A 14,367-nucleotide genomic window follows, 5' to 3' on the forward strand; every position below is an offset into this window, starting at 1 on the left:
AACTGAAGCTCTGTGGGGTTGTTTAAAAACTGACATGTATTCAGTATCCCCTTACTGAAAGGGCAGTGTTCTCAGGCACAGCATTTTGCTTATGAATGTTTTCATCTTGTCACCAATTTACATACTGTGAGTGTGCACAGGTTTTAGATGGAATTTCAGATTCAGGCACAGAGGTACATCACACTGGATATTAGTTTCCTGTTGCTGCTGCAACAAATGTTCGCAAAATTTATGGCTTAAAACAGCAAAAATCTATAATCTTACCATCCTGCAGGTCAAACATCTGAAGCTAGTCTCATTGGACTAAAATGAACATATCAGCAAAGCTGTACTCCTTTTGGAGACTGTAGGGGACGTATCCATCTTCTTGCCTTTTCTAACCTATGCTCCTTCATCTGTGGCCACCTTCTGTCTTTAGAACAAGAAATGCCCAGTCAAGTTCTTTTCATGCTGTCTCTCTCTGACACTGACTCTCTTGCCTCTCTCGTTTACTTATAAGAGCCCTTGTCATTACATTAGTTTTACCCAAGTAGTGCAGGATAATCTTCCTATTTCAGTGTCAACTGATTAGCAACCTTAATTCCATCCACAAACTTAATTCTCTCTTGACATGTCACATAACACACTCACATGTTCTGGGGGTTGGTGCATGGGTATCTATGGTGCAGGTGATATTATCCTGCCACTATATTCAGACTAAGAACTAAAGCCTTTTCCATAGCATATGACTGTTTTATAGAGATATGGCAGGGGCTGGGGGCAGGAGGCTTGTTCCATTGAACTTTCCTAACAAAGACCACAATAAAATTCATCCCTGGGCTGTGGAAATGGTGCTGATACTACTTAAGTCCCACCTAAAATGTCCTATACTTTGAAACTGAGTAGGATTTCTGACCCATATGCTGAGAGTTTTGTTTCTGATTTTCATTATTTGTATGTTTATTTCATGATACATGTTGAAACGGTCTTCAACCAAAGTAAAGTGAAAAGCTAGATTCAGCTGCTCGTGTCCATGGAGACATGAGCAATAATTTTTTCCAACACTGCAAGCACGGTTCTCTTCTGGCAGCCTTCATTCTAGTCCTCTGGGTCTCAGAATATCGTTTTGCTCTAGCGTGGCTACCACTATAGACGCTTCTTGTTGTACCAGGTGGATAAAGCCAAAAGTCATGCCAACACATCAAAAAAGTAGAAGCCACTATTTTGTTCTATCTACATCTAGGAAGGATCTAATTCAAATTGATAAGGGTTTTGTGGGGTAGGCTTTGGGAAGGCTTTTTAGAAGAAGAATACTTCAACTTAGCCTTGCAAGATAATTAGAAAATAGCCAAGGAAAGGGAGAGAGGAAGGTTTCAAAGGAGAACGGGGCTTTGAAAAGGCACTGATGCCTGAGAGGGTTCTGGGGAAGAGTAACTTTACTAAGAACAAGAAATCAACCTGTGTGCCTTTCTTGGTCTTTCTTGATACAATGTCTTTCACAGGGGGTCTTCTAGAGGAAATTCCCTTATACCTGTTGATGTATAAGTCAAATAACTGCATAATAATACGTATTAATTAACACGAAAGTCAGATGCCACCTGCACTGTAAACTTTGGTAGGCAAATTCCTCCCACCAGTGCCCTCTCACAGCAGTTATTGCTGTCTGCTCAGACCGCTGTCTGACTCATACAGTGAGCTGTGTACGATGTGTCTCTCTCCTCTAGATCACGAACTACGGGGAGGTAGCAACAGTCCTCCCACTATCACACACTGACCTTCCTGAATCCATGCCTACACTCTCGCCTTCTCTCCCATCACAGAGGAAGACAAGCCTCTGTTCCTATCTGAGGCACCCTCTTCGCTTATACTCTGCATTCCATGTCTCATCTACTCAAGGACTTGTTCTCAAAGCACTCCACCTCCCACCCTGCAACATCCACTTCTCACTTTTCTCACTTACTTGCATACAGAAATATCCAACAGCCTCTCTTTGACCCATGTGCCTCTCCACCTACAACTGGGCTTCTTGTTCTTTGTCATAGCACTTCAAAAATCATCTGTGCATGCTGTCTTCATTTCCTCACCTCACTTTTTTTTTCAACCCACACATATCATATATGTAGCCTAGAAACTCCACTAAAGCTGTTCTGACAAGGTCAATGGCAGCCTCCACATTGCCAAATGCAGAGCCACACAGCTTTGCTTTCATCTTAGTCTCTTAGCAAAATTTCGCATCGTTAATGTTTCTCTTCTTGATACAGGTTCTCTTGGATGGAGTGGTTCCCTGTTTTCCTTCAGCCTCACTAGTTGTTATTATTCAGTTGTCTTTGCTGAGTCTTCCTTACTGTGGAACCTCTAAATGTTGCAAAAACTCACAGCTCAATCCTGAGATCTCTTCTGTCTACTGTTCCTGATGCTTATGTCATTTGACTACTCCCCTTTAGGATATTTATCCAATAGTCTACCTGGATGTCTAACAGTATTTCAAATGGAAAAAGCTTTGTTTTCTTATTAATAATACTGTTCTTTTTTTAAGACTTCCAGTAACTTCCAAGCCAAAAGCTTAGCACCATTCGGAATTTAATTCTTCAACTCACTGTTCACATCAATTCTGTCAACAGTCAATAGCCATCCACTTCCAATGCTCTTCTAATCATTCTATTTCTTTTCATCTCCTAGGATGGTTCTTTTAACCAGAACCATCCTAAGTCAAGCAACCAGAAACGTGTACCCAGACTGTGGCAATTTTCTCCCTATCTGCTTTCTTTCCTTTCTTGTTACTCTACAATCAGTTTTTATACGAGAACCAAAATAGACTTTGTATAAAATGGAAAGCAAGGCCCACCACGGTGGCTCACATCTGTAATCCCAGCACTTTGCAAGGTTGAGGCCTGTGGATCACTTGAGGTCAGGAGTTCAAGACCAGCCTTGCCAACATGGCAAAACCCTGTCTCTACTGAAAATACAAAAATTAGCTGGGCGTGGTGGCACACACCTGGAATCCCAGCTACTCAGGAGGCTGAGGCAGGAGAATCACTTGAACCCTGGAGACGGAGGTTGCAGTGAGCCAAGATCGTGCCACTGTGCTCCAGCCTGGGTGACAAAGTAAGACTCTGTCTAAAAAATAAAAGGAAAAGAAAACGGAAATCAAGTTATGCCACTGTTGTGCACCATACTCTCCACTGGTTTCCCGTAACACTTATAATAAATGTCAAATTCCCTGTTATCATGTGGAAACCCTCTAAATCTAAGCCCTTCTCTCTCTACCTCTTCCAGCGCACCTCACAGACTCTCTCTCTCTCTCTCTTTCTCTCTTCCCTCCTTCTTCCGTCCCCCCTTGAACAACCTGCCTCATTGTTATCTCAAGCTAAATATCAGGTCTTGGAAAGTTGTTCTCCCTGACCATGCAATCAAAAGATATTATGATATCATAGTAACTTTTTCTTCTTAGCATGTTTTAAAGCACAAATCACCTTCGACTTCCTATCACTTGATTGGCTCCTTATGTAGTCTCTGTATTTTTCCCCTAGAACTTAAGCGTCATGCCTCTCTTGTTCACTACATACCTCCTGCAGGTAAAATAATACCTGGCAAATAATCAGTGCTCAATAAATACTTATTAAATTAATGAATGAACACATTCATCTAGATAGACAAATGATAGGCACAATGGGATGCAGGAAGCCAAGCAGAAGGATGGCAAAGTCACCTATTTCATGAACTGCAGGGAATTTTTCACCTGGCGTTTACACCAAATGTGTCCACAGGTCAGCTCAATTTGGGGCTGTTAGGTGGATTTTAGACAATAGGTGGATGTATTTAGACAATTCCAACAAAGAATGAGTCACAGCAGCCCCCTTTCAATATCTGTACCCTATGCTCACTCCCACAAATTACTCAGCTTCAGCTCTGAGTGTAGTGCTGTAATTATACCTGTTACTAATTAAAGGACAAAATAAATGCGAAGTGCCACTGAAATACCACACAGGAGCAAAGCAGCAATTATATTTATTGTATAATTTCCATTTGGCAATTACATTGATTGTACAATTGAACATACTGCATAATGGTGATAATTGCAATTGTTAACGTTTTCTGCTGGGAAGAATACAAATAGGTAAACAAGTTGCTTTGAGTTACTGACAATCAGAAGGAGGAGTCTGGTGTTTTCCCTTAATTCTTACACATATTGATCAGAGATATTTCCTTAGAAAACACTGAAGTTTGAAAAACAGACCTTTCATGTTTTGAGAAGGAAAATCAATCTGAACCGTTCAGTGTTTTGCATTGATGGGAACAGGTAAATGCAAAGGGAAATCAGGCAGAGAGAATCGAAGGAAAGTGTTCACATATTAGAATCGAACTGGTGAGAAACCTCAACCGCAGGGCCAGGGGCAGCTACGAAACAAATCCCAGGGCATAAGAAAATGGGCATTGGCTGAGACCTGAGCACAAATCAATCCTTCTTAGTGGGTCACATTTGCATAAAAAAACTCAGAATGGCCACAACAAGGGACAAAAACAGTGTCTGGTAAGAGAGCATGCATGCTAAGCCATAAAGCCTTTGAGTTCTCCCTGTGCCCACTTACACAGAAGGAATACACGGTAGTTTTACAACAAGGAATGAAGTTGCCTTTTATAGAGCTACCTTTGTAAGTTGCATCTTGGTGGTATACTCACCTGGACTGCATTTTGCTCTACATTATTAATGGCTCCCTGCAAACTTGTTAAGATAATAATAAGACTGGAAGTCATCTGGTTTGTACCTTTTATCGTCATGTGAATTTGGAATGGGGATCGATGTAAAAATAAATGAATGCTGAAAGCCATGGGTGAACAGTGGGCAAGGAGGTAAAGAAGAAACTAGGGTTGCATTTATACATAACTGGCCAAGGATCCTTATACTTATCATGAAAGCACTGCTGTTCATTTGAGAGTCCTAGGCTTGCTTATAACTCCATGAGCTGACATTATATCATTTATCCTTTAAAAATTCTGTGACCTAGATAAAACTGAACTTTGTCCTATTTTATAGGCTAAAAAAATTAAGGCTTTGGCAGATACTGTACACTGTTACCCAAGTCCTTTCAATCCTAAAGTAAATTTTGCTAAACTATCCAACTTACAAAGAAGAAACCCTCTCCACCTAAGAGATAAATCCTGATTAATCTAACCACTCTAACCAAGCAAAGCAATCTCACTACTCTTGGCAGTGACTGGGGTGACATGTGACCCAGTTCTGAATAGTGGCATGTCAGGGAGATCCTGAGGTGGAGAGTTGTAGGAAGGATATTCTCAGTCTTATGAAGGATACAAAAGAAAAGACATGCTCATTCCTCTCTCTGCTAGAGTTATGTGTCTGGGTAATGCCTGGTCCTGCAGAGCCAACATGAGTTCATGAAGGGAAAATATGAGAAGAAAACAAATACTGAGGAATTCGGGAAACACAGTCGGGAAGAAACCTTAGATCTTAAATATTGTCCTTGGGACACTGAATTAACCAGCCCTGGAGCTAATCTGCCTCAGCTGTGCTCTTGCTAAAGGCATTCTCAGGAGTTTCTTCTCTAGTTGGCAGCTGAAAGCTTCTTCATTGGCCCAGAGGCACAGAGGAGTAAACCAATTTGTTTTGAGGTCACTGAGCCAGTGGGAAAGCTGGTCTGTGAACAGTGAAACCACTATCTCCCAATTTTTCATTTCTTCAGCTTTTGGATTAAATAAATAAATGATGTTCAGATACAAGTAGAAGGAAAAAAATCACTATTTTAATAGCTATTTCTATTGAAATGTGGCAACCTTGAGAGATTAAGAAAATAGAATTGTTAACAACTTGGCATATGGAAAAACACAATAAATTTTACAAAATGATTAAGAGAACGTGCTTAATTATCTATTTCAATTAAAAACTAAAGCCACAACCTTATTTGTTAAAAAAAATTGATTCTTAATATGTGATTGTCCTAAATTTGTTTTGTTTCCTGATTGGAAAGTAATAAATTTGTTAATGGCATTATGAACATAACCATTAATATCACTTAGTGACAGGGAATGTGCTAAAATTACCGAAGACATTCTGATGCAACCCTCTCAGCTATATTAGAAACTAGCACCCTTATTGTCCCCTTTTTACTATGTAAGTAATTGAGCAAAGGTGTTTTATCAAAGACACATGGCCTGCAATGACCAAATCAGGATCTGTATTTTGAAGACCCTGTTCTGAATCACATGCCATACTGCTTGCCCTTTTGGAATTGTCTGTATCTTGTTCAAAATTTCTCTTTGTTTTTTTGTTTGTTTTTGTTTTTGTTTTCAGATGGAGTGTTGCTCTGTCACCCAGGCTGGAGTTCAGTGGTGCCATCTCAGCTCACTGCAACCTCCATCTCCCTGGTTCAAGTGATTCTGACTCAGTCTCCCAAGAAGCTGGGATTACAGGTGCCCGTCACCACACCTAGCTAATTTTTGTATGTTTAGTAGAGATAGGGTTTCCTGATGTTGGCCAGGATGGTTTGCATGCCTGGGCTCAGGCGATCCACCTGCCTTGGCCTCCCAAAGCGCTGGGATTATAGGTATGAGCCACCATGCCTGGTCTAAAATTTCTTAAATATATATATTTTTAAAAAACACATTTATTGAAGAAACTAGAAAAGAGACAACTGTTTTTAAAAATCTTAAGTTTAACTCTATTATTTTGGAAAAATCTGGGATTTTCTCATAGAGCTATTCTAAACTATTCAGGCACAGTAAAAACAAGCATGGCATATTCTCATTTGCTTATGGGATCTAAAAACCAAAACAACATAATTCAAAAAAAGAGAGTACAAGGAGGGTTACCAGAGGCTGGGGAGGGTAGTGGGAGGCTACCTTTTATAGTTATATAAAAATTAAACCCTTTTCAAAAGTAGCCATTTCATTATGTGAATATCCAGTTTACTTATTTCATGGCATTATTTTGATTTTTTGTATTTAAAATTTTTTTTGCCCTCCACCATGTTCTTTAATTTTATTGTTGAGTTACAAACAATCCAATTACATTTTTAAGTTATTTTAAAATTTGCAATTAAGCAATTATTAACTATAGTCACACTATTGTACTATCGAATAGTAGGTCTTACTCATTCTTTCTATTTTTTTTTTTTTTTTGGAAACCGATACCCATCCTCGCCTCTCCCACAACCTCCTGCTACCCTTCCCAGCCTCTGGTAACCCTCCTTCTATCACATTGTAGTTTTAATTTGCACTTCTTCGAAGATAATGGAGTTGAGCACCTTTTCATGTAGGTTCTTTTTTTTTTTTTTTTTTGTTTTGAGAAATGTTTATCCAAATATTTTGCCCATTTTTTGACCAGATTATTAGATTTTTTTCTGTAGAGCTGTTTCAGCTCCTTATATATTCTGATTATCGATTCCTTGTCAGAGGAGTCATATGCAACTGTTTTCTTCCATTCTGTGGGCTGTCTCTCCATGTTGTTGATAGTATCCTTTGCTGTGCAGTAGCTTTTCAACTTATGATCTCATTTGTCCATTTGCTTTGATTGCCTATGCTTGTGAGTTACTGCTCAAAAATTCTCTGCCCAGATAAATGTCCTGGAGATTTTTCCCCAATGTTTTCTTGTAGTAGTTTCAAAGTTAAGGTCTTAGGTTAAAATAGATTAACTTTTTAATCTATTTTAATTTAATGTTTGTATATGGTGAGAGATAGGGGTCCAGTTTCCTTCTGCGTATATCCAATTTACCCAGCACCACTTATTGAAGTGACTGTCTTTTTTCCAGTGTATGTTCTTGGTGACTTTATTAATAATGAGTACACTGTAGGTGTGTGCATTTGTTTCTGGGTTCTCTATTCTGTTCCATTGATGTCTGCGTCTTTTTTCATGCCAGTATCCTGCTGTTTTGGTTACTGAACCTCTATAGTATAATTTGAAGTCAGACAATATGATTGCTTCAGCTTTTTTTTTTTTTCTTTTTGCTTAGGATAGCTCTGGCTATTCTGGCTATTCTGATTCTTTTGTGGTTCCATATATATTTTAGGGTTTTTTTTTTTCTATTTCTGTGAAGATTGCTGTTGGTATTTTGACAGAGATTGCACTAAATCTGTAGAGTTCTTTTGAGTATTCTTGATGAGCTTCATCTTTGATGTGATTCTTCAAAATAATTTCTGAAAATGTACATTCAGTAATGCCATCTAAGTAAAAGACTCTCAATGATAGAATATGATCCTTTCAGTATATTCCAAAGTTAAAACACTGGCCCAGCTATTCCTCACAATGGGCTTTGCCAGAGATCTGGTGAGCCTCAATGTTGACACTACCAAATATATTAAAAAATCAACCAAGAAGCAAATCAGGAAGCCTCTCTCAACCCATTAAAACAAAAACAAAGCAAAAGCTCCAGGATCACAGTGTCTGGTTTGAAATGATGGTGATGAATCCTGGGTTTTATCCTTCTCACACTAAATTAAATTTATACTCCCTCAAAGTACACATAATGAAAACTTTTGCTTAGCGATAGTTTCAGGACATAAGTGATTAACAGCAAACTATGAATTTTGAAAATATCTTTACATGTGTTTCTTCAAGATACTTAACATAACTGTTAAAAATCAATAACTATCATAAACTGATAAATAAATATAAATATCCAGAGGTAAAGATGTCATAATGGCACATAAGGAGTACATTAAGACTACCTCCTTTCAAGAAGGCAACAAATCAAAGCTTTAGGAACTTTAAGCCATACTTTTGTTTGTGTTGCTCTCTCTGTTGGCAGCCTCAGTAATATTCTAGTCAACATGTGTCATATTACTCCATCACATACACTCTAAGGAATGCTTATCCTCTGGGCTTAGAAAAAGACATTCTGGATATTTTATTTTATTCATTAAATTTATAGTTTGCATCAAAACAAACTAAATACATGAAAATAAACTCAAATTACAAGTACCAAAAGGTCTCCTCCAGTTTTTGGGTGATGGCCTAGAATGGGCTCTAATCTAGTGGAAAGTAAGATCAGGTGAGATAGCTATGATGCCAGGAAGTGACGGAGATAAGTGATAAACCAGGACTTAGCAAAGTGATCACCATTTCCCCTGCATATGTTCCTAAATGAGATTTCCTGTGTTACAACTGACTGTACCATGTGGAGAGCAGAAGTCCAGGATCTCAAAGCCTCAGAAATTTCTATGGAAGGAATCTGAGTGTCCAGAAAGTCTATAATATTTATAGATATATAAGGTATATGTTCCATTGGTAAGTCCATAGATGTTTGTATACATATGGATCAATCTTGTGATTTTTAATTAAGTAAATAGTTCAACATCAACATTGAAATGGATTATGAGCACAACCAAATATTTGCTTGTCACCCATCTGCATTTTAACATCCTCATCTGTACAATGAGAGGATGGGATTCAATTGCCTTTAAGGTCCACTTTGTTGGCATTCCAGCTGCAATATACAGTGATGTGTGCCCACATACCATGCAGGATAAATTCTGAGGCATTAGTGGAAGTGGACCTCAGTGGTCATAGCCTGAGTAACCTGTCGGTAACCAGGATGGAGGCTGTAAAGCCAGCTTGCTCGTGGCTGCTGAGCTCCCATAGAAAGGGGCTTTCCTAGGTGATTCCAGGCACTGAGTACAAGCAAAGGAAAGGTTCCCTATCTCTCACTTCAATGAGGATAGCAAAGATGCTTCTCTTATGATTCCCCCTGGATTCCTCTGTATTGGTGAAGATTTGAGTTGGTATGAGGGGATGTTCGGGGAAAAGGAATAAGATATTATCTGCTTTTTAAAATAAGTGTGTGTGAGTTATAATCTCTTTGGGGTTCTGAATGCTTCTGTAAAAAATTATCTTGTTTTTAAGCAATGAATTTTTGAATCAGTTATTCGCTAAAATAATTCCTAACAATTGCATGCCCACACAGACCCTTAGATATGAAATGATAAGATTTCTGCTGATATTCATTAACAGGGAACTAGAGATATATACAAAATAGTTGATATATCTGTGAGGAAACTTACCTGTTCAAATAATATATTTTTTTAAATTTTTTATTGCATTTTAGGTTTTGGGGTACATGTGCAGAACATGCAAGACGGTTGCATAGGTACACATTTTGTTAAAAGATGCATGATGGCAGTTGCAGACGCAATGATAATAGTGGGTGACATACCACATGAAACTCTTTAGATTGGATGATAAACCTAAACTCAAATTTGTTCGATGAATTATTAAGAATAAAACCAGTGATAAGATGTAAAGATGTGATAGTGTAGTCCCTGAGCATTGCTGAAGTGATGTTGTAAGACTCTTGGGTCAACAGTAATGTTTAGTAATGAGACAACCAGCTTGTCCACCCTAGTTTTCTGCTTTGGCATTAAACTGGATGAAAAAGATACATTCCAATAATTTCTTCTCCAGTGGAGGCAATGAAGTCTCAGGCGTGTATAAAGAGATGTTTATTATTATATCTTTCTACTTCAATAAGCTGGAGTATGCAAGTAGTAAAATAATACATTTCAACAAATTGATGATGATTTGGAATTATATTCAAATAATAAATATTTATTATTTATGTATTAATTATTTAATATTAATCATTATTACTTGAAAGAGATTAAATAGACATTGGTAATCTGTCCCAAAAATAAGCTTTAAGTCGGCCCCAGAATAAAGATCAGAGATGGAAAAACAAGAGAGGCCTGGCTGAGTTAGACAGTGGGGAGATAGCAAAGCTACTTACCTAATGCCCAAGCAACAGTGTTAGTTAAAACAAGTGGTCAGATAGTCTAGTGCCTTACATTTTTCATTTGCAGCTTCCTAGCCCATGAATGCAGTAAATACTCAGTAAGAGAGTATTTTTTTCCTTGTTTCCTTTTCATTACTTACTCAAGAAATAGGCTGAGAAAAAAAACCTCAAAGGAGGCTGGGCCAGGACTGGTCCTGAGTCTGGATATCCCCAGGGTTGGCCTCTTTTCTCTTTTTGCAAATTCTGTCTCCAGTCTCTTAAACGGTTATTTACTGATCTCTCCCAACGGGTCACAGGTAATAGGCTCAAGATGTAGTTGCCTTTACTTGTGCTGTGTAAAGCTTTCAAAGATGCCCTGTCAATTAATTAGCAACTTAATTGGAATGAAATTATGTAATTAGGCATCTCATTTCAAATTAGCTATAAATGTTTACTAGCTCACAGGGATGAGACTTTCAAGGGGCCTTCATCCAGACCTTGTTGATTTTGACAGTAAGTCAATGTCTGTCTTCCTTTTCTTTTTCAAGTTAAAAACACAGGATTTTAATAAAGCCCAAAGATAAGTCCCATAAACCAGTCAGATATCAGTTGACTTAAATTTTGTAGAAGCTGATGACCTGTTCCAAAGTAACACATTCTTCATTTGGGCAAGAGTATTTAATAGATCCCCAATGAATTAATTGCCTCCAGAAAGTGAATGGTGAATTCATTATAAGTCCAGGGGGTTTGCAAAATATAACAAGAAATGGGTTTGTTTTACATGTAACAACTTATTATTATACATAAATAAAAATATTAAGTTGTTCTATGATAAAAGGTCTCTGACTTCTTTGAGCATGCTTTCAAAAGCTTTAAAGCATTCCTCTATCATGGTAGATATTGCCAATGTTTTCCCAGAAACCACTCCCTGCATCTCACTTTTAAATGGACTCCTTCCTCCATGTCAAAGTCTTAGCCTCGTCTTTTGGACAAGTCCTTACCAATGGAATTTAAGTAGATGGAAGGATGTGTAGAACTTCCACGTTATTTCCTTAAGAGCCAATTTATTGTAAGAAGTTGATTTGTACTAAGAAGTTGATTTGTACTAAGCAGCCCCCAGTTTTACTGATCTGACACTATCAGTGCAAATGTCAAGGCAGTGAAAAGTGTAAATAACATCTTAGCATTACTATAAAAATAGTTTTGACATAACATATTCCATATAAGGTTCTCTGTAGACCACACATTGAGAACTGCTGGTCTCAGCTGCTTTAACAAATATACCCAAGAATATAGAAGATCAGACAAGATAAAACAATATTTGCCTATGCAATTGTTCATGTCATTCTATTCCTCTTGCAAAAAAGTAGACGTGATTCCAGTGAGGCAGGACTTCCTCTGTAGATAAGGGCAACTCCTTGGGAAATGACGGGACAGCTAGAAAAGAAGGAACCTCAGTCCTCAGATGACCTTGTGGAGGAGATGACCATCTTCCTCACTTGAACTCCCATCTTTAAGCCAGAGTTTCTGTACCTCAACTTGTCATTTAAGGTTGGATAATTCTTTGTTCTAGCAGATTGTTTTGTATGTTTAAGATGTTTAGTAGCATTCCTGGATGCCAGTAACTTCTCTCTCTCCAGTCATGGCAACAAAAAGAATGTTTCTAGACATTGCCAAATACCTGGGAGGGACAAAATTTCCCCTGGTTGAGAACCACTGCATTACATGAGCAAATATTATTTTATTAAATATTTTGTTTAATCATCTGTATTTTTGGGTCTTTTTATTATAGCAGCTGAGACCAGCAGTTCTCAACATGTGGTCTGCAGACATAATTATAAAATTAAAAAAAAAAAAACAGTTTGCACCTGAAGAATGCAATAATTGTACTGAAGAATTCACTAGAAGGGTTCAACAGCTAAGGTGACCAAGAAGATATGAGAGTTAGCAAACTCAACAGTAGGTCATTTGAAATTAAATAGACAGAGGAGCAAAATGGAAAAAAGAATCAAAAACAGTGAAGAAAGCCCAAGTGACCTATGGAAAGTTATCAAGCTAGCTACTGTATGAATTATGGGAGTCCCAGGAGAAAGACAGAGAGAAAACAGGTAGAAAGAGAAAAAAATATTTTTTAAAAGAATTATTAGACAAAAACACCCCAAATCTGAAGAAGGAAAAATGCATTCAGATTCGAGAAGGCAAATGAATCCCAAATAAGATGAACCCAAGGAAGTCCACACTGACACATAAAATCTGTCAAAATTAAAAGACAGAGAATTTTGAAACTAGCAAGTGGAAATCCAATCATTGTGTACAAGAAAACACTCTTAACACTATCAGTGGGTTTCTCAGCAGAAATCTTGCAGCCAAAAATGAAAATGCATCATATATTCGCAGTGCTTAAAAAATGCCAAGCAAGAATAGTATACCTGGCAAAACTCTCCTTAAAAACGAAGAATGCATACTTTTTCAAATGAATAGAAGCTAAGGGAGTTCTGCTCAATTAGACCTGCCTTACAAAAAAAATCCTAATGGAGTACCAAAAATTGAAACTGAAAGATGCTAAACAATAAACTGAAAACATTTTAATGTGTAAAGTTCACTGGTAAATATATATATACTTAAAAACACAGTACTGTAATACTGTGAGGTGCATAAATCAATTTTAATTCTGGTTTAGAAGTTCAAAGACAAAAACATAAAAATAGCAATAACTATAAAATATACTATTTGATACACAACATAAAAAGATGTAATTTGTGATATCAATAACATAAAGGGTAGAGAAGGAGAGAGGTAAAAGTGAAGAGTTTTTGTATGTGATTGAAGTTAAATTGTTATCAGCTTAAAATAGAGTATTATAGCTATAACATGTTTATGTAAGCCCCATGGTAATGCTAAACATAATATTTATAGAAGATATACAAAATAAATGAGAAAGAAAAGAAGGCATGTCACTATAAAAAAAAATCAATGAAACATAAAGGAAGATAGCAGGAGAGAAAAAAAGGACCAGAAACACTACAAAACAGAAAGAAAATCATCAACAAAATAGCCATAAGAAGTCCTTCCTTTTCAAGAATTTTGTTAAATGTGAATGTATTAAACTCCTCAATCAGATGGCATAGAGTGGCAGAGTAGATTTAAAAGATACAATTATCTGCTACCTGTAAAGACTCTATAGATTTAAGGACAAATCTGATCAAAGTGAAAGGATGGGGGAAAAAAGACGTTCCATGCAAAAAGACAAAATAAAGAGGATGACCATACTTATGCCAGACAAAATACATTTTAAGTCAAAAACTGTCACAAGAGACAAGGATATTATATAATGATAAAAAGATCAATGCACAAAGATGATATAACAGTTACAAACGCATATGTATACAACATCAGAGCACCCAAACATATGAAGCAAACATTGACAGACGTGAAGGGAGACATAGACAGCAACACACTAATAGAATACTTCAATATTTACTTTCAATAATAGAACACTCAGACAGAAGATCAATGAGGAAAGAGGACTTGCACAATATAAAACAAATGGGCTTTATAAACACATACTGATCATTCCAGTCAATAAAAGTGGAATACACCTTCTTCTCAAGTACACACAGAACATTCTACAGGATAGATGACATGTTAGGTCATAAAACATGTCCTA

At 37.3% G+C, this 14,367-nt stretch overlaps 1 protein-coding gene and 1 long non-coding RNA gene across 6 annotated transcripts in view; both read right to left on the bottom strand.

Annotated features, from left to right (window-relative positions):
* LOC118146101 (uncharacterized) overlaps positions 1-10,636 on the bottom strand; it is a 58,863-nt gene extending 48,227 nt beyond the window's left edge. The window contains exon 1 of the long non-coding RNA XR_004731554.3: positions 265-10,636. This is a non-coding gene — a long non-coding RNA (uncharacterized LOC118146101). The remainder of the gene's footprint in view (positions 1-264) is intronic.
* NRG3 (neuregulin 3) overlaps positions 1-14,367 on the bottom strand; it is a 1,123,251-nt gene that overhangs the window by 820,322 nt on the left and 288,562 nt on the right. The window lies entirely within an intron of this gene.

This window comes from Callithrix jacchus, chromosome 12 (assembly GCF_049354715.1).
Source record: "Callithrix jacchus isolate 240 chromosome 12, calJac240_pri, whole genome shotgun sequence".
Classification (NCBI taxonomy): domain Eukaryota; kingdom Metazoa; phylum Chordata; class Mammalia; order Primates; family Cebidae; genus Callithrix; species Callithrix jacchus.